This window comes from Protopterus annectens, chromosome 1.part2 (genome assembly GCF_019279795.1).
Source record: "Protopterus annectens isolate FY-2018-M chromosome 1.part2, PAN1.0, whole genome shotgun sequence".
Taxonomy (NCBI): domain Eukaryota; kingdom Metazoa; phylum Chordata; order Ceratodontiformes; family Protopteridae; genus Protopterus; species Protopterus annectens.
Window position 1 is genome coordinate 429,746,683 of NC_056727.1, and position 23,618 is coordinate 429,770,300.

Here is a 23,618-nt window from a genome sequence, read left to right on the forward strand (position 1 = left end):
GTGTGTGTGTGTGTGTGTGTGTGTGTGTGTGTGTGTGTGTGTGTGTGTGTGTGTGTGTGTGTGTGTGTGTGTGTGTGTTTGTTTTTGTAGGGAGCAATGCTTTTGAGGCCATTCACAGTCAATACAACCTCCATTGCCCTACTTTGGTAAGCCTGCTGATGTCATTCACCTTGAAATACACCTTTGGAGATGAAGTAGCCCAGTAATCTCCATTGCGCATGTATAACTGTGTAATGCTGTAGTGTGATGTACTAGTTAGGTAAGTGTTCCCATCCCAAACATGGCAACTGTGAGACTCGGTGTGTGTGTCTGTGTTTGTCATTCATATCCTGTGTGGAGGAGGCTGTGAGTGTGTAACAACTGGACTCATTGTGGAGCGGGTTTTGCAAATTTCTTATATGGTGGGCCTATTATATGTCACAATGTCCACCTTACAAGGATAACAGATGTCAAACAGCAGAGAAGTTGGGGTTGCCAATCCATACCCCTACATGTGACATCAAGGCCTGACGAACAAATTAGGCAACCCTTGTCTTACCCAGAGAACACTCTCAATCCATGTCTTATACAATAGCACACTCGGCTAGGCAACAACCACTTTGTTGGTAGTTCCCTGCATATTGCCCACAGATAGTAACCATGGTGTGATTGCAGCAGACTACAGAGGGCATGACACCCTGTCCCATCACTACAATAGGCACATAATTGCAGACAGTGCGCCTTCACTATGTTCTCCACTGGATGCCTGAAACAACTGTAGTGCCATCAAATGTGACCTACAAAGGGCATACCATTCCTTAAACACATGCCCTGTATGGACAGATGCCACTGACACCAGGGAATACCTGTATCATGCTGTCAATGTAGGTGCAGGGTCAACCTGGTGTCCATTGCCAGTTCCCAATACATGAAGCCAGGAATGGCACATCTGATGATGACAACCTGTGTAGACAACATGGCCCAGACACCCCAGGTACAGTTCCACATGTCACAGAACATGCATGAGGGATGTGTGCATATCCCAGACACCGTCCATGTCATGGACTATAGAATGCATACATGGCAAGCATTGCACTGCATTGGCCACCCAGAATAGTAACCCAGATGACTGGATGGTGAATACAATACCCACTTGTGTGGGCCAATCCAGACACTACACCCTTGAGCCACACTGCAGACCATTGTCATGTGGTCTGATGCCAAGGTATACCCTTCACCTAGCCTTGTACAACCTTCTGGCACAGTCAACCACTACACACCTGTGAAGCAATGCACCCATGCATGTCAGTGCTGGCACCCTGTGTCTGTGTGTGTGGAGTCTAATGATTTCGACCCCATTCTCACTCACTACAACTCTCATAGGCCTACTGAAGCATGCCATCTGATGTCAGATACCTTCACATACCCTTTGCCCATATATCATCCGGATAACTCCTGTGGTGCATGTGATACTTGCGTATTACTGTATTGTGGCAAACTAGCTAGTTAGAAAGTCTATTTCCAACCCTGCCAACTGTGTTAATGTGTGTGAGTCCCTGAGAGAGTGTGGCCATGTCGACTTTGACACCTGTTCATGTGGAGAGGCACGTGTACTACACCTATCTTATCACTCCTATATCACTGTTGCAGATGTCACTCACCATCAGATATACTTTTGTACAGCTTCCCAACATGTAATCTATGTGGCGCATGCAATAACTACATATACCTGTGAAAGAAATGTATAGTTAGTCACGGGTGTGAAACCCAATACTGGTAAGTGTGTGACACAAGCATGTTTAGGTTTTACTCTCTCACCCCCTCCCTGAATTACTTTGTCTCTGTCTGTCTCTCTCACTCCCTCTCTGGTGGATGTGGAGAAGTACACCTGCTTTGCTTAGGCAGCAGCTTGTGTTTTGTAAGTGATACTCATGATCAGCTGATTACCTCTGCATGAATTGCAATTCACCTCTAGCTGATTGCATGTGGAACAGCTGTGATAACATTCCCATGGCCAATTGCATGGAAACACACTCCAATATCTAGGAACATCATGTGGGTATTGGGCCTTTTCATACACTGTGAGCAGGACCTCATGTTGGAGTTTGGCAAACAGCATCACAGATGGTATTGGGATTTACCTCTAACAACATACACTGTGGAGACAGGCCAACAAACAGGAGGGGGATGTGCCTGACATGACTACAGAATGTAAGTGTTGCTCTTCTGCATTTGGAGTAATTTTGGTTTAACAGGAAGGGTGTGGATATGGCTTGTCTACATGATTTAATATCTGTCATGACAGTGTTATGTGTTTGAGGAAACTCCCACCTATAGTGTTATCTGCAGACTGGGCAGTGTTTGGAGTCTTATGTTTCTTGTGTTACTCACAGATCACCTATCTTAGAACTGCAGAAGCATAGTCTGAGGATTGCAGTCAGTACATGGTGACAGCCATGAGAATTACTAACTTCATATCCCTCATAGGACATATGTCACAACAAACCCTGTTATGACAGTAAATATATGAGGGTATCACAGCAATATGCCAATATTGGCTCAGTGTTTGTGGCTCCAGCCACAAGTCTGTCAACCTTTGTACATATGTCATGCAGTAAGAGGTGCATATGTCCTGTACACCATTATTTATTGACATTGTATCTGATAACAAGCCAGTCAGATATCAGACTGCTAGACATGTTATGTATAGTAGGGGTTATTTCTAAGGACATAACCTGGGCATTCTGTGGTTGTGTGCACAGTATTAGGGTCTGTGTACTTATGGTGATTGTCGGCAATATGTGAATTGCGAATACGTACCTTGGCCTGTGCACAGACTGTGGTAGATGCCATCATTCTTGGTCTTGTTCTATCTGATGTTACATGCTGCTCCAGTGTATGGTACCCTATCGGCTCACATGTCTGTACGGCCAAACACACATGTTTCCCATACCACAGACAGGCATCAGACCACACTGTGTCATGACCCAGTTTATGTAGGGTTAGTGTGTGAGTGGCACATATGAGGATAGTGTTAATCAGGTAGTCCATATAGTGTAATATTTAGCTTGCATACCATATGTGTCTGTGGCTGTGTTCACAGTGGTTGTGGGTATGCACTTTCTCACAGGTGTCTGTTACTCTGTACTGTGACATGCCTGTGGAGCCTGCTATATTTGCAGGTACATGTGTATTCCCTCATACAAAATGTAGTCCAGTGTTGTGGCAGTCTGCCTGTAGTATACACAGTGCTTTGCTACATACCTAACAGCTTAGTTTAATTACCCAATGTGCTATTATGTCCAGATATTTGCAAGACATACTGCTGCCAGGCCACCATAACTGTTGTGTATTTCTGAAACAGCAGTGGAATTCTGTAAAGATGTATGTCACTAACGACTGGGTAGTATGTGGCCATGTGACCTCTGCACCACCAGTTATTATGTGTCAGGACAGACAGGCATGTGTGAATGCATAAACTATGTGGGCATATGTAGCCCAGTATGTACGAGATATACCCATATACAAGGCTGTTAACATCCACATTGTCAGGCTTGGTCCACATGTCTCACATGAAGGGGATCTGTGTACACCTCTGGACTGACGACAGAGTACCAGACTGTCCACATTAATTGGTCATAGCTCTGCTGTAGTCCACAGGATCATTACTGTGCTATCAGTGATACTGTACTATGATGTCATTAGGATGTCTGTCAGTAACCGATGGTGTACATGTCAAAAGCAGATGTGAACTCCCACACATATGTCTGTTAAGACAATCCCTGTTACAGTAGCAACAGTCTACATATATACCTGCAATACATGCATGACATCCCCTTGCACTAAGAGGTTGAGACTATTGGTGCTGAGGTAGGACTCCACTCCATGTTCTCGACATATGGTAAACATATATGTGTGTATATATATATATATATATATATATATATATATATATATATATATGTGTGTGTGTGTGTGTGTGTGTGTGTGTGTGTGTGTGTGTGTGTGTGTGTATATATATCTATATATATATATATATATATATATATATATATATATATCTATATATATATATATATATTTATATATATATATATATATATATATATATATATATATATATATATATATATACATATATATATATATATATATATATATATATATATATACATAGCTATATATGATGGGCATCTACATATATATTGACATAAATAGGTTTATCTGTTTAGATATATATATGCACATATAGTTATAGATATCTACATACATATCAACATAAATAGGTATATCTGTACATATAGGATGTGCACACACACACACACACACACACACACACACATATATATATATATATATATATATATATATATATATATAAACAGAGAGATCTTTAAATGGCCATATATATGATGCATTATACAGATGTGTAGAAATGCATATGTATGAATATATATATGTGTATGTACATGTAGACATATATCTACATATGTATATGTATATATCCATATCCTTGTCATGTGTAAACATTACTGTTGTGTATACCTTCCCAGATGTATCACACCATATGTATCTGATATGTGTATGTTTAGATATAACAACATATGTGATGCAACAGTAATATCACTAACAAGTACTACACAATTGTAGAAGTCACAACAGCTGTTCAATACTATTAAATATTTGTACTGACAGCTATATTGGGAAAACAACAACTCTCTTCATAGCTGTCATGGCGTAGTGGTTAACTGTTGTGGCTATAGTATACAGGGTCCTGGGTTCAAGACCTGCAATGACTGTTTATATTGTTGCTCGGGAGAACTAAGGCTGTTGGATACAGAGTGGTTAAGGCAGTTTTGAGCAGCTTTAAGTGCATTTGCGTGGGTTTGCATGAAGTTAAATGGTGCTAACGTACAGTTAAATGTACGGGCGCTTACACCATGTAGGCTTCGCTAAATGTGCTCAGCTGTTATATTGCAGCAATACTGACACCTGCGCAGCATGGGTCAGCCCTGTTAACCAGTGCTCATATCCCAGTCTGATAACATAGCAGGGTAATGACATCTGTAATAAGTGTATGTAATGCCATGTACAAAACATGCGTCTATATGCCATCATTACAGTAGCAAGGGGTGTGAGTGTCATATCTGGGACACTCGAGTATATAAGACCTGTACACCACTCTTATCCATGTGAATGTGTTACATACAAGGGTAGTAACCCAGGTTACATGCCATCACACTGGCATGTAGTGTATCATGCCATTACTACTGTTGACAGTGCTTTCCCAGGCAAGAGTAGATTGCTAAATGTAGTACTAGCAACAAACACCCCTGCAGGCATAGCTGGACTCTGAGGCCTCACTGTCATGTTCCTGGTGTGTGAGCTGTGTCACAGTATATATCCCCTACTGGATAATGATCTAACATGTGGAAAGTAACTGTAGACTACTGTCTGTACAGCACATGTCAATGAGGGCTTCCAACATGTAGTAATGGCATACATATTAATGTTAGATATCTGTCTGTCGACACATTCATCCTACTGCATAGCTAGTTGCCAAGATGATGCCTGTCAGTCCCTGTACAGATGTTCAGATGGCAGGTATCAAGCTTGGATATGTACAGGTAACCTATGCTTGACTGACACTGACATATCTGCTCAGCTGTTTTCTAACTGGCACAGATAGGACACAACACCCTGTATGCACCACATGCCATGGGTACCTCCACTACACTACCACAGTCAACAGAACATGCTTGGGTACAGGTCTCCATCACAGACACTAACCATGTGTTGTAATACATGTTGCATACATGTCAACTGGATCACCTCAGTGGCCATTTACAGGAGGCACCCAGAGGATTGGCTGATACATGTCACTCTCACCCTGAGGGTCACCACAGTGGTGTCTGTTGATAGATTGCCTGCTGGCACATAGCAGGTGGCATGATACCACTGTACACACATCCCCTACACTTCCCATCTCTCCATGGGAATAGCCAAGTACACACCTATGACCACCTGCAGTGATGCACCCCAGTACTGACAAATGTGCACTTGTGCATTACTGAGGATATCAGTGTCTGTGTGTTAGTACACCCATAGTTGGGAATACCATGAGGGCCTTCACACCCTCCGCAACACCCACTGCCATAGTTAGATGTGGGTGTTGCTGTACTGGACATTACATATACTCTGTTATGCTCCTCTCCCTAATGGCTACCTGAGCCTTGCAGTACCAGCACAACAGTGTTGTACAAATGGGTTGATAGGCATGGGATACCCATTGAGTTCTGGCAAGTGTGTGCATGTGTGCATGTATGTATATCTGTAGGGTACAGCATTCCGAGGCCACATACACCTATTACAATACAGATTGCCACACATTATTACGGATAGTGATGTTGCTGCCCACAGGTGAGGCATGACAGTGCATCACCCTACTATGCCTGTGGCATGTGAATTAGATGCATATCCCTGTAGTGCCACTGTTGGGATAGACAATAGGTTGTATTTTAGTTGTGGGCAATGTGTGATGGTAGGTATGTCAGAGTGTCATCATGGGTTCCAGTGTGTATAATATCCACAGTGGAGTGGGGGTGCTGTGTACACTGTCATTACACCATTGTACCCCTGGTACATGTCCCATGTATCACTGTATGGTGACCACTGTCACCATCGACCATACAGGTAACTGATAACACAATCCAGCCCAGTTATGCATGTGTTGTGTGCAGCCTACCTGTAACACATTGGACACACTGACAAGTTAGTTAGCACTGATAGGCCCAGGTCTCTTGGATGTGTGTCTGTCTATGTGTCTGTTAATGTGTATATGATGGCATGTCACACTATGTATTGTCCATATACAACCATTATATCCCCATTACCATACTGTACATGTCTGGGGATGTTTTGCATGTAACATGTCACCTGAAACACATCTCATCCTAAATGCTATGTGGTGTGTGCAATGGAAACCACACACATCAGTAGCACTACATACCTAGGTAGGGGTCTAGTCCCAGTGTTGCCACGTAAGAGTGTGCGTGTATGTGGGTGGATCTACATCAGGTTGCTGATTATAAATGTCCCAGCAGGTCACCTGCCCATGTGGCACAGGCAGTAACTGTTAAACAGACCTGTGACATGTGTTCAACTGTACCCAGGATAAGTCACAGCCATGGTGTCACCACAGTGCATACTCCTTGTGGAATATGACTGCAGACTATCCTCCTGCTGACACATGTACACCTACAACACACATGGATAACATTATGAAGACCACAATCACTCAGTGTTACTCACAGCTATAATGCATCATGGCTGGACAGCTACACTACCTGACATGTAAGCATTAAACATTGCTGCTGACAACATGTTACACAGCAGTACATTGGTACACTGTAGTACAGTCACCATGTGCATCAGAACCATTTTAGCCTGTCCCTGCATCGATGTTATGGATGACAGGAATGTGGCACAGGTATCATCATATGCACAGGGTGTGTTGTTAGTTTGCCAGAGACCGAGGGTGGGCCATACATCTGACACCATGTGTGTGGGTGAGGGGTGTAATTAGCTGATATGGGCATAGTGATGTGGTGTGTCTAGTGTGTGGGTATGCATGCACACAGTTCTGCCATGTGGCTGCCCTATACACGTCTTTCTTGGACAGCTGCAGACTGTACCTGGCAGGGTTTGCAGTTCACTGCCTTCGGCCATGGACACATGGACTGTGCCTGCCAGGGGTTCCATGGGCATGTCCAGGTACAGGCCTCAATGTGCTACTCTCCCCTGAGGATGACAGATGTCCTCTGGAACCAGGTACCTACTGGGACTGGCCAGGGCCATGTGCACGTGGCCTGCTGTGGTGTGGACAGCACCCCCCTGCATTGTTGGGGGTGGTACTGCCACTATGGGAGCATATTGGTGTCTTAACAGATCCACGTTGACCGCCAGCTGTTGGTGTTGCTGGCCTACGTCCACGTGGCCATCGCCACACTCCCACCACATGTTCAAGCATGGATAATCCATGGTCATTGAGGCCCACCATCTCACCCAACCATCTATCCATGACCTCGGTATAATCACAGAGGACCCCTGCAAGTTCATGGAAGTTATTGATTACAGATGAGAGAGCAGCCCTCTGCAGCCTCAGGCCCTGTCTGATGTACAGCTCCATATGTGCCTGTGCCCCATGACAGTCTGAAACATGCACCTGGTGGTACCAATTATGGCACTTCCGCCAGGGGCATGATGACTAATGGCCCTCCCATGAGCACCCCGGTACATCTGCCTATGTGGTGCCCTGCCAGACTTCTGGCTATGTCTGCTGTGTCCAGAGACAGTAAGCCTAGATACCACACTTTCCTGTGCACTGCCACTAACTGCCAACTGTCCCTCTGCTATGGGAACTGGTGATGGGGTATCTGTAGGCACTGTAACTTTGTGCGGGGTTGGGGTGGCTAACAGGGGAATGTCAAACGATGGTGCAGTTTTGACCTCTGACAACCCTGCCTGTGCCTCAACAGTCCTATCATCATCTTCGGTGTTTTTATGGCCACCAACATCAGATTGCATGCAGGACGGACCCTGACCCACCTCGCCACCTGTGGGGGAAAACAAGAAATGCACTTTAAGACCTGTAAGGAACTGCATAACAGTACACACATATACACACACATGCGTGCACACACGCGCACACACACATGCACACACACACACACACACACACACACACACACACACACACACACACACACACACACACACATACACACACACACACACACACACTACAATACACTAAAATTCCACCATAATACCTACCTGTCACTGAGTTTACAGACAGTTCCACATTTATTCATGTAAGTTCCACATCCTGCATCACACTTAGTAACATACACTCATTAATACCACTCATTAACATATCATTCCTCTAAATGCCTAGGCAAGTGATCACAACACAAGACCTGTTACTCCATTACCTCCTTGACTTGAGTGGAGTAGGTTTTACAAGGCCTCACTATTGTCATCCAGTGTTCACCCTGGGTATGTCCGGACATCATGAGCATGGCCCCCATATGTTAGGGGCTACTACGTTTACTTCATAAAGTCATGCACTGGAGTGTCATACATAACTATTGCTCAGTACATGCCAAATCTGCTGCTCAATCAACTTATCATGTGGACAATAGTAATATATGCATACACTCCCTGGTGTTGTCTAGTAATTCCTCAATGCATCTGTAATGCTGCATACATGAGTAGTCATTCACCTTTATGCTGACTGCAATTTTACGAGTATACTTGGTATCTAGTTTCCCTCTCAATGCATGTTCGATGCTACAGACTTTATTATACTATCAGCTGTCCTGTGATTACATATCAGACAAGTATTCCTGGTGTCTCATGTGTCAGTCCATGTCCATGTACTGCACAATTCCAAAGGGAAGTGCCGCTGTATGAACAACACCACAATCACACATGTGCATACATACATGGACACCCACACAAACACGCACACATGCACACACACATCCTACATGCATCAACCCCCCTCCACTACACCAGATTGCACTTACAGTCAAAATAATCCCCCCACATACACACACACAGACATACACACACACACACACACACACACACACACACACACACACACACACACCTACAGGTGAGGTTGCACAAAGATAGTGCACACAGTCCTCCCATTACCCATCTGTCAACATGCATAACATATGGTACTCAACAGCATGGAGTGCAGCTATAGTCAATAAATGCTAGCAACAGTATACATGTGCGTGATGCATGGGCTGTGTTAGTAGGTGATGCCCCTTTCCCTGGAAAATACTGCACCCATGTACACAGTATTGCTGTGCACCTGTAATGCACCCTGCCATGTACTGTGCATCATACCTCACAGGTGTACAAACCATTGCTGAATGTGTATTACTTTGTCAGTTATGTCTGCTCTAATGCACACAGCCCCTATGTGTTTGTCCGACACATACCTGGGATGATAAGTGGACAGATGACATTTGTGAATGCCTGATGTCTGGTTTACAGATCTCAACATCAGCGGTGCATGCATGACCAGAACGATACTATTACACTGACAACCGTCAAACCTTACCATGGCTATGGGGAGTGTACACACCCTTATTGATATGATGCACTCTTCCTTGATATGCCATGGGACCACATCACTGCATATGTTAACATTACATGAGCCTGATATGTGACATAAGTCCTGTACATTCACATGCAGTGTCTAACAAATGTGTTAGGTGTGCAGATGCTGACCATGATGCATACACTTCGTGAGTGCATATGTGTGCACACCCTTATCATGACAGCATGTTGCACCTATTGTTATGTGTACTACAGCAGTCACTATTTCTAGCAGGGGAATACTAGCATGGGCCATCTGCATTTGCCAGTATATGGTCAGTCTGCCCTACACATGTCCCCCAACTCTGCATGATTGCAAGGTCAACTCATGTGCACATCCCTTGAAGTTCACAAACTGCTGTCACTATTGCTGTGGAGTCAAGGTTACATCTGCCACAGTCCCTGAACCTGACTGTGTGCAGATACAGCCATTCATAGCATCTATAGGATCCCTGCTGCAGTGTACTGGTGTGTCATAATGACACACCCTCCTCACCTTCAGCCTTTATGCAGATGCTTGACTACTATGGCCTACACATGTGTGTCAGTTTGCAGTGTCCAAGACATTGAACACCATGTGTAACAGCCTAGTCCCAGCTAATTACTGGCAAACATACAGATGTACACTGGCACCAGCACAGTACAGATGGGGATGGTGGGCCTGAGGTGGGGTGAGACGTTGATTGTGCAGCACCTGTATCTTACATGATACTGTCTGTAGGTTTCCAACATGGTCATGGTACACCAGTACACATTGCAACACATGACTGTTGGGAGCCACTTCTGTTATGCATACACTACCTGTAGAGAGGCCTGGTTGATGTTTCCTGTGGTACAACTGTCACATCTGATTACCTTAACCCATAGACCACATGCTTGCAGAATCCAGGCAATTGCTGACATGGGTACCAGACAGCCAATACTTGCTGGACATTCCTGCTACCCCCTCAGTGTTGTGGCATGTCAGTGGTAAGCACGCATGACCAGTTTGCTACATGTGACATTATTTGTCTTGGATGGCCATCTGTTTATTTCCTACATCATTCCTGTCCCATACATCCTTGCCACATACATGACTGTCTGCACTGTTTGCCATGGTATATGCAATGGTAAGGTATGGCTACATGTCCAGCTCATGGGTGCTGCCTGTTGGGTATGGGGCCCATGCCATGTCATATAAGATGTGTGCAAGCCACACCTGCTTCTGTTGCAGGTAAGTGTGCACATTTGATGGCCAAACATCTTGGCCAGCAGACCTATACTTGGTGTGACATTGGGGACGTGTACTTGCTGAAAGGTGCATTTCCATGACAAATGCATGCAGGCAGTACCTCAACAGCTGCCTCCACTATATTTTATCTGGAGTGTGTTTACACATATGCTTCCAGTATTTGTGAAGGTATGTATTCCCCATATTTGCTGCCCTAACCTACGATTCCGTATTACACACTCACTGCTCATGTTGGGACCACATTGCAGGTGTTAAGGGTTGTGGACCACAGTATTATGATATGCCGTAGTGTAGATCTGTAACAGTTGCAATTGTAATACTGGTATATACACTGTTGTAGCAGTGTATAAAAGTGATGTTTCACACATGTCCCTACTGTAGCCCATGTGTCACACCATTATGTTCATCCCTGTGGACACATTTTGCAATGACAGGGTGTTAGTTATCTTGCAGGTGTCTGACATACCCTTCAGATACCCCATCATGGTCACCACTGTGATGCAGTGCAGTTAACAGCAATAATATGTGAACATATACTGCATGCATTATGGGTAGGTGTGTTAGATGTGTGCATGGAATATACCATAGCCATCACATGATCTGTGTATTGGCAAGCATGAACATAAACCATACTCACCAGCTACAGGCTGCTGCCTTGGTGGTATACCAGAGCGACCTATATGAGTGTGTGAAAGATGTGATGTCAGTAGCCACAGCTGTGTTATTGCTACAGGGTGAGTGCAGCATTACAGTACATTAACAGTAAAAGTCCACAATACTACAGCTTATGCACAACTGTTTATTACTACTATGCAGCAACAGAATATATAAATGACATCTCACATATGCATGATCTACCTGACAGATGTGGATGCATATGCATATGCAACAGTGGTTACATGTTAACCTGAGTGTCCTGTAAGGGGTGAGCTCTGAAACCCACGTGTCCATTATGATGGCATTACTTCCACCACCAGCTATTGGCCACACTTATATACATGCTTTCCATTACACAACATACACTATGATGGCTTACATCTTGTCAGTCAGTGCTGCTCTGCACAGTTGATGGGTATGGCCCACTACCCACAGTGACAGACTCTATTGTTCATAGCAGTTGTACAGCTGAACATCATTACAACAACAACACCTGATGGCACATATAAATCATTCCAAATCATTCCACATCAACTATTCCATTATTATGGACCAAGTACTACAGTCAATTACATGCATATATACTTCACATACCTGTTGTGGGAATGAGGTCTGTTTTGGATAGTTTCCTTGTAGGAGTATTTGTTTATCTCCTTTGCTTTGGCCTTCTCTCTCTCTCTCTCTCTCTCTCTCTCCACCAATCAGTGTCCTCCACTTGTTACCTGCATGCAGCATGCTGTATAGTACTTCCAATTACCACTGTCTGTATGGGCAGTCTATTCCAGAATATGAGGAGTCTCTGGGTCAGGAACCTATCCCACCAGCATGTTTTGTTCATTGTGATGACAAGGTTTAGATCCCTGGAGTGTGTGGCTCTGAGGGATTGGGGTTTCTTTAGGTGGAGCATGTCCAACAGCTCAGGGTTTGACATGGCCTTGTATGTTAAGTAGAGATCACCTCTGAGTAGATGATACGCCACAGATTATAGCTGGAGTTTTTTTAGACGGTCAGCATAGGGCATCTGCTTTAGACTTGTGATTCTTTTAATGAGGTATTTCTGCTGCCTTTCCAGCTGTTGCAGATGTCTTGTGAGGTACATACCAAATGGGGCATTGTACTCTATAATGGGTCTAATGAGGGATGAGTACAGTGGGACAATGACCTCCTTTTTTCTGGATGAAAAGCCCACAGTGATGAGGTGTGCCACATAGAATTGCTTAACCTGTGTAGGCATTGCTTACCCCACACAAACAGGCTTAAACCCACTTACTACTGCTTAAAAGTGCTTCTCCTGCTTACCCCCGTGCTAATGTCTTTAAAAGAAATGAAAAAGGGTTGATAGGATAGTGGGTAAAAAAGGGGCACAAAGAGGGAAAGACAGTAGGGAAAATAGCTAGGGATGTGCAGGGAGGGTGTAGGGAAGTTCCATAGCTGCCCATTTCTTCAACAGCTGTGCATATACACTGAATTTGGAGATAGATTTGGACACTCATACCCCTGAGAGAGGGGTGAGAACAACAATATGTTAAGCCAATTAGACCGGATTACATGTGTCCAGTGGACACGTGTGTGAAATGGACAGCTATGTATGAGGTGAGATTTTTTTTTGGGAACAGATTACCCTTTTTTTAGGTGAGAGTGGGATGTTGGGGAGAGATAGTAGGTATATTTGAGGAGGTAGGTTGGGTAGGTTAATAGACAAGACAAACAAGACACATACAGGGGTGGTATATGACACATGTGGGGGGTAAGCACCTTGATGGGGAGGGGTGTTTGGAAATCAGAAGCCCATGAGCTCCCTAGTGGAACGAGTGGGTCTGAGGTCCCCACCCATGGGCAGTCACCACTGCACTTTCACAGCCCCAAAGGTGGCTGTGCTGGGGACTGAGTAGAAGGGCCAGGCCAACCCTCTAGTTGTGAAACATGGCCGTCAAGCTGGCATAGCAGATCTCCGAACTCTCTGCGGAGCTTGCTATGCACTACAACCCTGACCTGGCAATGGGTGGTTTCCTGTCTGCACCCCCTCCCGGGGGCAGTGCCCCATCCCCTGAGGTGGTTCCACCTGAAGGTGGTGCAGGACCAATGGATGTGGAGGTCCCGGGTTGGCCCCAGATGTGCTGGTGCTCAGTGCCACAGCCAGCTGAGGTGGAACAGGTAGGTCCGCTGGGAATGGCCTTCCCAAACATGCTATAGTGTTTAAATTTTATCAACATATGTGGGTTAGTAATAGTCAGTACATTCCAGGATTAGGTATAACAACATGCATAGATATTCTCATTAACCCAAACACCAGATATGGAACAGCTGCATAGAAAACAGAACACATGCATATATGGAGCCACAGTGGTCATTACAGCAGCATGCAGATACATTGATGGCAGCATGCCACCAATGTGGGAGTATTTCAACATGGCACATGCATAGAAACAAATTTAAATAATTATCAAACAATAGGATATATGTCCCAACAGTAGATTTAATGCAGCACATACCGATTGAGTTGTGTATTTAGTTTATTGTTGCAGATATGGTGGGGGAAGATAAAGATGTCAATTAACAACTAATATATTCCCGTAGTTCGCATTACTTTCCTAGTCAGTGCTGTGATCTGTACCTTACAAGTATTAGTACACTACCCTATCGCCTTAGTTTGGACAGTGGTATGGAGGTTGACAACTATATACATGAACTGAGCTTTGCCTGCAGTATACACCTCTTACCTGGTATACCTGTGGAGGTATTATTTGCTAATACCACCTATCTGTTTCTACACATATTCCCAGATTCCAGGTTGATGTTATGCACATAACTGTCAATCTCTTATTGCACACACTCTTAGCATGTCTTCACCACAAGCAGGTAAACTGGGAGATATTTTGACTATTGCCCTCTTAAACCTTTAGTGAATTGTACAATGATAGGTTTGTTTTCATTGTCATTTTCCAAATATGTACAGGTCTGACAGTCAGTTATATGACATGAAATGCTGCCTACATGTCAGAGATTAGCATACTAATATGCCAAGGGGGACAGGGTAACAGCCGGCAGATATGGGCTTATTAAATGGACATTCTGGACAATTCTGTACATTTGTGGGGTGTAAATCTGCATACAGCTTATTACCGCTCCCAGGATTTGAACCATGGCTGTGTCTGCTAAAAATAAAACACTGTCCGTCCCAGTTGAGTGTGCTATAGAGACATTGCTGTGTATCTCTTTTCTGATTTATGTCTATAATTCTCCTGTGGGTTTACATTCCGACCTTTCAATTACAACATACTTATACAGGATTTCCTAGACATTTGTATTATGTAGTACAGTGTGGGTGACAGTGATGAGTAATACCTTATTATTCAGAGCAACTGCAACACTAACAATGCCATACAATACCAGAGTAATTAGTACCAGTACAGGATATCAATCTTTTATTTCTAGGCACAGTGTTTGTATCTGACAGACCTGTGGGAGCAATGTTTGTTAGCACTACCTGAATGTTGCCACACAAATTACCAGATTCCACATTAGTATTAAGCACATACGTCTCACTCTGTTACTGTACACTCTTTGGTCACAGCTTGACAACATGAAGGTGGAAATGGGACATACTTGGCTAAATACTCTCATAACATTTTGGGGAGTTGCTAGAGTGACAGGTTTGTTCTTATAGATGTCTGACAATCAGTTGTATGTCTTGTTTGCTACCTAAACATCTGGGATCATCCCACTGATTTGCCAGGGGGACAGGCAGCAGATATGGGCTGATTTACTGGACATTGTGATCATATCTGTACAGTTGTGGGGTATGATTCTGCATACAGCTTACTACCACTCACAGGATTCGAACCATGACTGTGTCTGCTAAAAATAAAACACTGTCCAGTACAGTTGAATGTGCTATATAGATATTGCTGTGTATCTTTTGTCTGATTTCTGGCTATAATTCTCCTGTGGTTTTACATTCTGACCTTGTAATTATAACACTCTTATATAGGATTTCCTAGACAGTTTTATTATGTAGCACAGTGTTGGGGACAGTGTTTGATAATATGTTATTATTCAGAGCAACTGCAACACTAACAATGCCATACAATACCAGAGTAAACAGTACCAGTACAGGATATCAATCTTTTATTTCTAGGCATAGTGTTTGTATCTGACAGACCTGTGGGAGCAATGTTTGTTAGCACTACCTGAATGTTGCCACACAAATTACCAGATTCCACGTTAGTATTATGCACATATGTCTCACTCTGTTACTGTACATACTCTGGTCACAGCTTGACAACATGTGGGTGGAGATGGGACATACTTGGCTAATTACTCACATAACATTTTGGGGAGTTGCTAGAGTGACAGGTTTGTTCTTAAAGATGTCTGACAGACAGTTGTATGTCTTGTTTGCTGCCTAAACATCTGGGATCATCCCATTGATTTGTCAGGGGGACAGTGTGACAGGAAGCAGATATGGGCCAATTTACTGAACATATCTGTACAGTTGTGGGGTATGATTCTGCATACAGCCTTCTACCACTCCCAGGATTTGAACCATGGCTGTGTGTGCAAAAAATACATCAGTTCATGTAACAGTTGAGTGTGTTATTTGGATTTTGTTGTTTGTCTTTTCACTGTTTTCTGTCTAAGTCTCTCTCAGTTGTACTATATGACCTCTTGGGATTACAACAGTCATATACAGACATTCCTAAACATTTTATTTATGTAGCACAGTGTGGGTAACATTGCTGAGTGACGTCTACAGGCGTTCCTGCAGTTACCTCCTACTGCTCCTTTAGGTGTCAAATATTGCCTCTTCATATTTGCATTAATAAATCCAAAACCATGCCACACACAAGGTATCAGAATATTTTATCTTGAAGCATATATGATTGCAAACACAATTGCATTGATATATGACATGACCTCTGTTAATAAGTATTTGTTAGAACTGTAAGGTGATAAGTTCATTTTTTAAAGGCTGAAGCCTCACCCACTAGGAGTTAAAGGTATACACTCAAAAGAGCTCTGCTGGAGGGAATGAGTTAATACAACAGTACTATTAAGTGATTGCAACTCTAAATTACCATATGATACCAGAGTAAACACATGCAGTCTAGCAGTTAGACCTTTATTGCCAGGCTATTATGCTTTTATTTACATACAACCTATATGAGACTCTTCCTGCCATATTCTCTGGTGTATGCAGTACATGCCTTACACAATGCAGGTTTTATACAGGCAATTAACTTACTACTATATTTAGATTTATTTGCTATGACAGTACATGCAAGAGTATTACTAACCTGCCTCACGTCGCAACTGCTGCAGTCTATGGGCATGGGCTTCCTGGTTCACAGCCCACTCATCTGCCACTGTGAAAGACATAAGGGGAATATTTAGCCATACTTATCCATAATAAACACGAACTAGCAATTATTAAACAGGTAGTGGACTGATACTTTCATACGGTTGGGACATCCCCTGTTCTACTAGCCTCTTGGATCCACAGATCCAAGAGATCCCCCTTTCTCCGCTTCAGGTCAGCATAGTGATTCCTGATCTGCTCACCAGTTCGGGGTATGTCAGTGGCACTGGTGAGGTCACGGGCGAGACTGTCCCAGGCTTCCACTTTGTATTGGGAACCCTGGTACTGGCCTTGCAGCAGTCTCTGGTCATGGTCTTTCACAAGGAGTCTTGCCATGACTCTGGACTCTTGGATGCCCCAGTGCTGCACCCGAAAGTGCACACCCTCTCCCATAGCAGACATAGTGCCTACAGGAGGAAGCTGCAACCAGTTATATGTATTCCTGCCTTCTGGGATTAAATAGGGCCAGTTTCCCACACTTTGCCATGATTGGATGGTTTTGAAAATGCTACATTATGGGCAAACCTGCTTACCTAAGGTTGGCATTGCTTAAAGGGGTATACCAATGGGCAGACTGAGTTAGCTGGCCTACACATTGCTTACATCTACTAAGCTGGGCTGTGCAATTCTTAGTGTTGCTTAATATTTAATTTGCATTATATTTGCTTTTTGGCATTGATTTATTATTCATTACATGTTATATATGGGTTTGGTATCCATGATTCATGTGTACGTACAGTGTATAGGGTCCTTGTGTTTATTAGGGGATTTCAACACTTTATTACAATGACACCTCACATCTGGGCTTACTGCAGTACTCCAGTTTGCATATTTATGTTACGTAGTAGGTTATACAACATAAAACTGTATATAGATTCCTTTCACATGTTCAGTTTGATTTTCCTATAGTGAGGATCTGTTTGGTGATACCTCAATCTTATGTACTGCTGTGATGGCTTAGTGGTTAACTACTGTGACTATAGTGTACAGGGCTCTGGGTTCAAGACCTGCAAAGGCTGTTTTTTTTTTGTTTCTGGCCAGGACAGCAGCTGTTGCATACAGAGTGATTAAGGCACTTTTAAGCAATTGTAAGCAGGTTTGCGCAGGTTTGCGTGAGGGTAAGCAATGCTAACCTTTGGTTAAATATGCTTACAGAGAGTTAGGTTCAATATTGCTTAACCTGTGTGTGCATTGCTTACCCCCATGCAAAAGGACTTAAACTCACTTACTACTGCTTAAATATGCTTACTCCCGCTTACTACTCCTTAAATATGCTTACTCTTGCTTACTATTGTTTACTCCCACTTACTACCACACTAATTTAAACAGTAATGTCAAATGGTTCTTGGGAAGGTGGCAGATTTGGAAACTGTATGGATTTATCATTCATTACACATTTTGCCTTCCATTTGTATCCCTGATTCCTGTGTACATATACTGTATGGGGCACTTGTGATTATCTGTGGACTTTACAACATTCTGACAATGACACCTCACATCTGCATTTAATGCAGTACTCCAGTTCACAAATATATGTTATTTAGTAGGTTATGCAACAAAAAATTGGTCATAAAGTGATTTTATATGGAAAATGGAATGTACTGTAGTGGGACTTGAACTGGGAATGACTGCTCGTAAGGTGAATGCTCTGCCCACTACACTATTGCTATACTGCTTCATTTGCATATATCTTGTGTTTTATCCTCTTGTGCCATTTAAGCTTCATTAACCATAGCTAAGCGATGGGCAAACCCGCGCACCTACGGTTAAATTTACTCTGTTTCATAAAAAAAAAATCTTTATATTTAATGTTTTAACTATTGTGCTTGTAAACTTGGGGGGATGTTGCTGGGGGTATGCGAACACCGATGAGTGGTCGCACTCATTCTTATTCCTAAACTGCTGTTCCTGAGTGCAGGGGCATGTATATTTTGAGATATCTGCTCGCAGACATGCCCCCTGCACTCGTACATGCTCCTTGTCCAATTAGGAGCTCAGGCAGTGCGCCTTCATTGATATGCATGGCGAGCTGCCATCCTCCTCCTAAACAGCCACTTCCACGCAGGAGTAAGCTAGTCCTGCACAGAAGGATAGTGAATCCAAGGGGCAGTTCTAAAACAAACTTGCATATAGAGTACAGGCAGAGTGCTGTTGAGTTGGATGTTCTCAAGACAAATGCAAAAATGCTCTGAGTCTCTTTGTCCTTAAATTGATAACACAGTACTACTAATGCATAGGTTTATAGGTTCATAGGTAAGTGCTAGGCTATCTGTCTGAGGGCATTTATAAGCCTAGCTAGAGTTTGTCGGCTTTCACCACCCCATTGATTAATTAACTGATGCTCTGTCAAGCAGAGCCAATGACGTGATCCCAGGGGTGTATTTTCTGTTACCCATCCACTTGTCAAGGTTTCTCTTGAAGAGTGTTAGTGAGGGACTCTGCCTTATGTAATTTGGAATTTTGTTTCAAAGCATGGGGAGTCTCTGTGATAGGAATCTATCCCTCCAGCATGTTCTATTTATTGTTGTGGCAAGGTTTAGCTCACTAGAGCATGCGGCTCGCAGTGACTTGGATTTCTTTAGGTGGAGCATGTCCATCAATTCTGAGTTGGACATGACTTTGTAACTCAGGCAGAGATCATCTCTGAGTAAACGATATTCCACTGAGTACAGCCGGAGTTTTTTCAGTCGGGCTGCATAGGACATATGTTTGAGACCTGTAATCCTCTTGGTGAGGTACTTTTGTGGTCTTTCCAGCTGTTGGAAGTGTCTTATGAGGTACATCCCAAATGGGGCATTGTACTCTATGATGGGTCTAATGAGTGATGAGCAGAGGGGCACTATAACCTCTCTATTTCTAGATGTAAACCCTTTAGTAATTAGATGGGCCACATAGAAGGATTTCCTAACTACTTTGGCAATATGATTGCCAAAGGAGAGATTACTATCTACCTGGGTCCCCAGATCTCTTATTACCGCTTCTGTATTAAGGGTGCTGCCACTTATGTGGTAATTCGTGGGTGTTTTGTTTTTCCCAAATGGGATGACTATGCATTTTTTGGCATTTAGCTTGAGGCTATGACTTTGACACCAGGTGTCCGTCTCACTAATGCCCTTTTGGAGGATGTCCGTGTCAACTGGAGAGTCAATTATGGCTCCCAGTTTGCAGTCATCAGCAAACTTGGTTAGCCATAGTCCTCCTGTGTTTGCCTGTACTTCTGAGAAGTATATGCTGAACAGTAGGGGTCCCAGGACCGAGCCTTGTGGGACACCACTTGTGACTGGTTTAGAGTCAGACCTGGAGCCAGATATTCTTACTGTGTGAGTTCTGTCTGTAAGCCAGTTGGCAACCCATCTCGTGATGTAGGGGTTTATGTTCAGGCTTGTGAGTTTTTCTGTAATACCTGAGTGGGGAATGGTGTTGAAAGCCTTGGAGAGGTCAAGGTAGGCTATGTGAACCACCTTTCTTTCATCTATGGTCTTGGTAACTGTCACAAAGAAGTCAACCAGGTTTAGTAGGCGTGATCTGCCCTTAACAAAGCCGAACTGGGTCGGGTCATGTGTTTGGAGGATCCCAATGTCTTTGTTAATGAGTTCCATGATGCTGCACTCCATAGCCTTGCAGATGAGGCTAGTCAGGCTTATGGGGCAATAGTTACCAGGGTCAGTTGTGGCCCCTCCTTTGTGGAGAGGAATAACCATTGCTGTGTGCCATTCTATGGGAACATAGCCTGTGGAGAGGCTGAGGTTGAACAGCGTGTTTAGGTCGGGGGTTAGTTTGTTCTGTAGTTTGTGCAAGACACAGCCTGGGACACCATCTGGTCCCATTGACACTGTGTTTTTGGCTTTTGAAAGGGCTGTTTTCACCTGAGCATCTGTGATTTTTGGGACACTACACTTTTCAGGTATTGTTGTGGGCCCTTTTCTAGGTGAGAGGGGGACGAAGTTTGCACTGAATCTATCTGCCAGAATGTTGGCAATATCAGTAGGTTCAGTATATTTTTTGCAATTTTGCACTAGTTCAGTGCATATCTGCGAGTTGACACTTAGATTCTTAACATTGCTAAAGAAGGCTTTGTGGTTATCTTTTGAATCCTTGGCTATTTTTCTTTTGAAGTTAGCCTTGGGTGATTTCATGAGGAACCTCAGTATTTTACTGATACTGATCAGGGATGTCTTTCCTTCTTGGGATTTGCTTTTTTTCTGAACTAGTTTCCTCCTTCTATTGTATAGCCTGTTTATTGCAGGGGTCCACCAAACTGGTTTCCTTCTCTTAGAGGAGTGAGTCTTTATTACAATGACACCTCACATCTGGGCTTACTGCAGTACTCCAGTTCACATATTTATGTTACGTAGTAGGTTATACAACATAAAACTGTATATAGATTCCTTTCACATGTTCAGTTTGATTTTCCTATAGTGAGGATCTGTTTGGTGATACCTCAGTCTTAAGTACTGCTGTGATGGCTTAGTGGTTAACTACTATGACTATAGTGTACAGGGCTCTGGGTTCAAGACCTGCAAAGGCTGTTTTTTTTGTTTCTGGCCAGGACAGCAGCTGCTGCATAAAGAGTGATTAAGGCACTTTTAAGCAATTGTAAGCAGGCTTGCACAGGTTTGCGCGAGGATAAGCAATGCTAACCTTTGGTTAAATATGCTTACAGAAAGTTAGGTTCAATATTGCTTAACCTGTGTGTGCATTGCTTACCCCCATGCAAATGGGCTTAAACTCACTTACTACTGCTTAAATATGCTTACTCCCACTTACTACTCCTTGAATATGCTTACTCTTGCTTACTATTGCTTACTCTCACTTACCACAACACTAATTTAGACAGTAATGTCAAATGGTTCTTGGGACGGTGGTAGATTTGTAAACTGTATGGATTTATCATTCATTACACATTTTGCCTTCCATTTGTATCCCTGATTCCTGTGTACATATACTGTATGGGGCACTTGTGATTATCTGTGGACTTTACAAAATTCTGACAATGACACCTCACATCTGCATTTAATGCAGTACTCCAGTTCACAAATATATGTTATTTAGTAGGTTATGCAACAGAAAATTGGTCATAAAGTGATTTTATATGGAAAATGGAATGTACTGGAGTGGGACTTGAACTGAGAATGACTGCTCGTAAGGTGAATGCTCTGCCCACTACACTATTGCTGTACTGCTTCATTTGCATATATCTTGTGTTTTATCCTCTTGTGCCATTTAAGCTGCATTAACCATAGCTAAGCGATGGGCAAACCCGCACACCTATGGTTAAATTTAATCTGTTTCATAAAAAAAAAATCTTTATATTTAATGTTTTAACTATTGCACTTGTAAACTTGGGGGGATGTTGCTGGAGGTATGCGAACACCTATGAGCGGTCTCACTCATTCTTATTCCTAAACTGCTGCTCTTGATTTCAGGGGCATGTATATTTTGAGATATCTGCTCGCAGACATGCCCCCTGCACTTGTACATGCTCCGTGTCCAATTAGGAGCTCAGGCAGTGCGCCTTCATTGATATGCATGGCGAGCTGCCATCCTCCTCCTAAACAGCCACTTCCATGCAGGAGTAAGCTAGTCCTGCACAGAGGGATAGTGAATCCAAGGAGCAGCTCTAAAACAAACTTGCATATAGAGCACAGGCAGAGCGCTGTTGAGTTGGATGTTCTTAAGACAAATGCAAAAATGTTCTGAGTCTCTTTGTCCTTCAATTGATAACACAGTACTACTAATGCATAGGTTCATAGGTTCATATGTAAGTGCTAGGCTATCTGCCTGAGGGCATTTATAAGCCTAGCTAGAGTGTGTCGGCTTTCACCGCCCCATTGATTAATTAACTGATCCTCTGTTAAGCAGAGCCAATGACGTGATCCCAGGGGTGTATTTTCTGTTACCCATCCACTCGTCAAGGTTTCTCTTGAAGAGTGTTAGTGAGGGACTCTGCCTTATGTAATTTGGAATTTTGTTCAAAGCATGGGGAGTCTCTGTGACAGGAATCTATTACTCCAGAATGTTCTATTTATTGTTGTGGCAAGGTTTAGCTCACTAGAGCATGTGGCTTGCAGTGACTTGGATTTCTTTAGGTGGACCATGTCCATCAAATCTGAGTTGGACATGACTTTGTAACTCAGGCAGAGATCACCTCTGAGTAAACTATATTCCACTGAGTTCAGCCGGAGTTTTTTCAGTTGGGCTGCATAGGACATA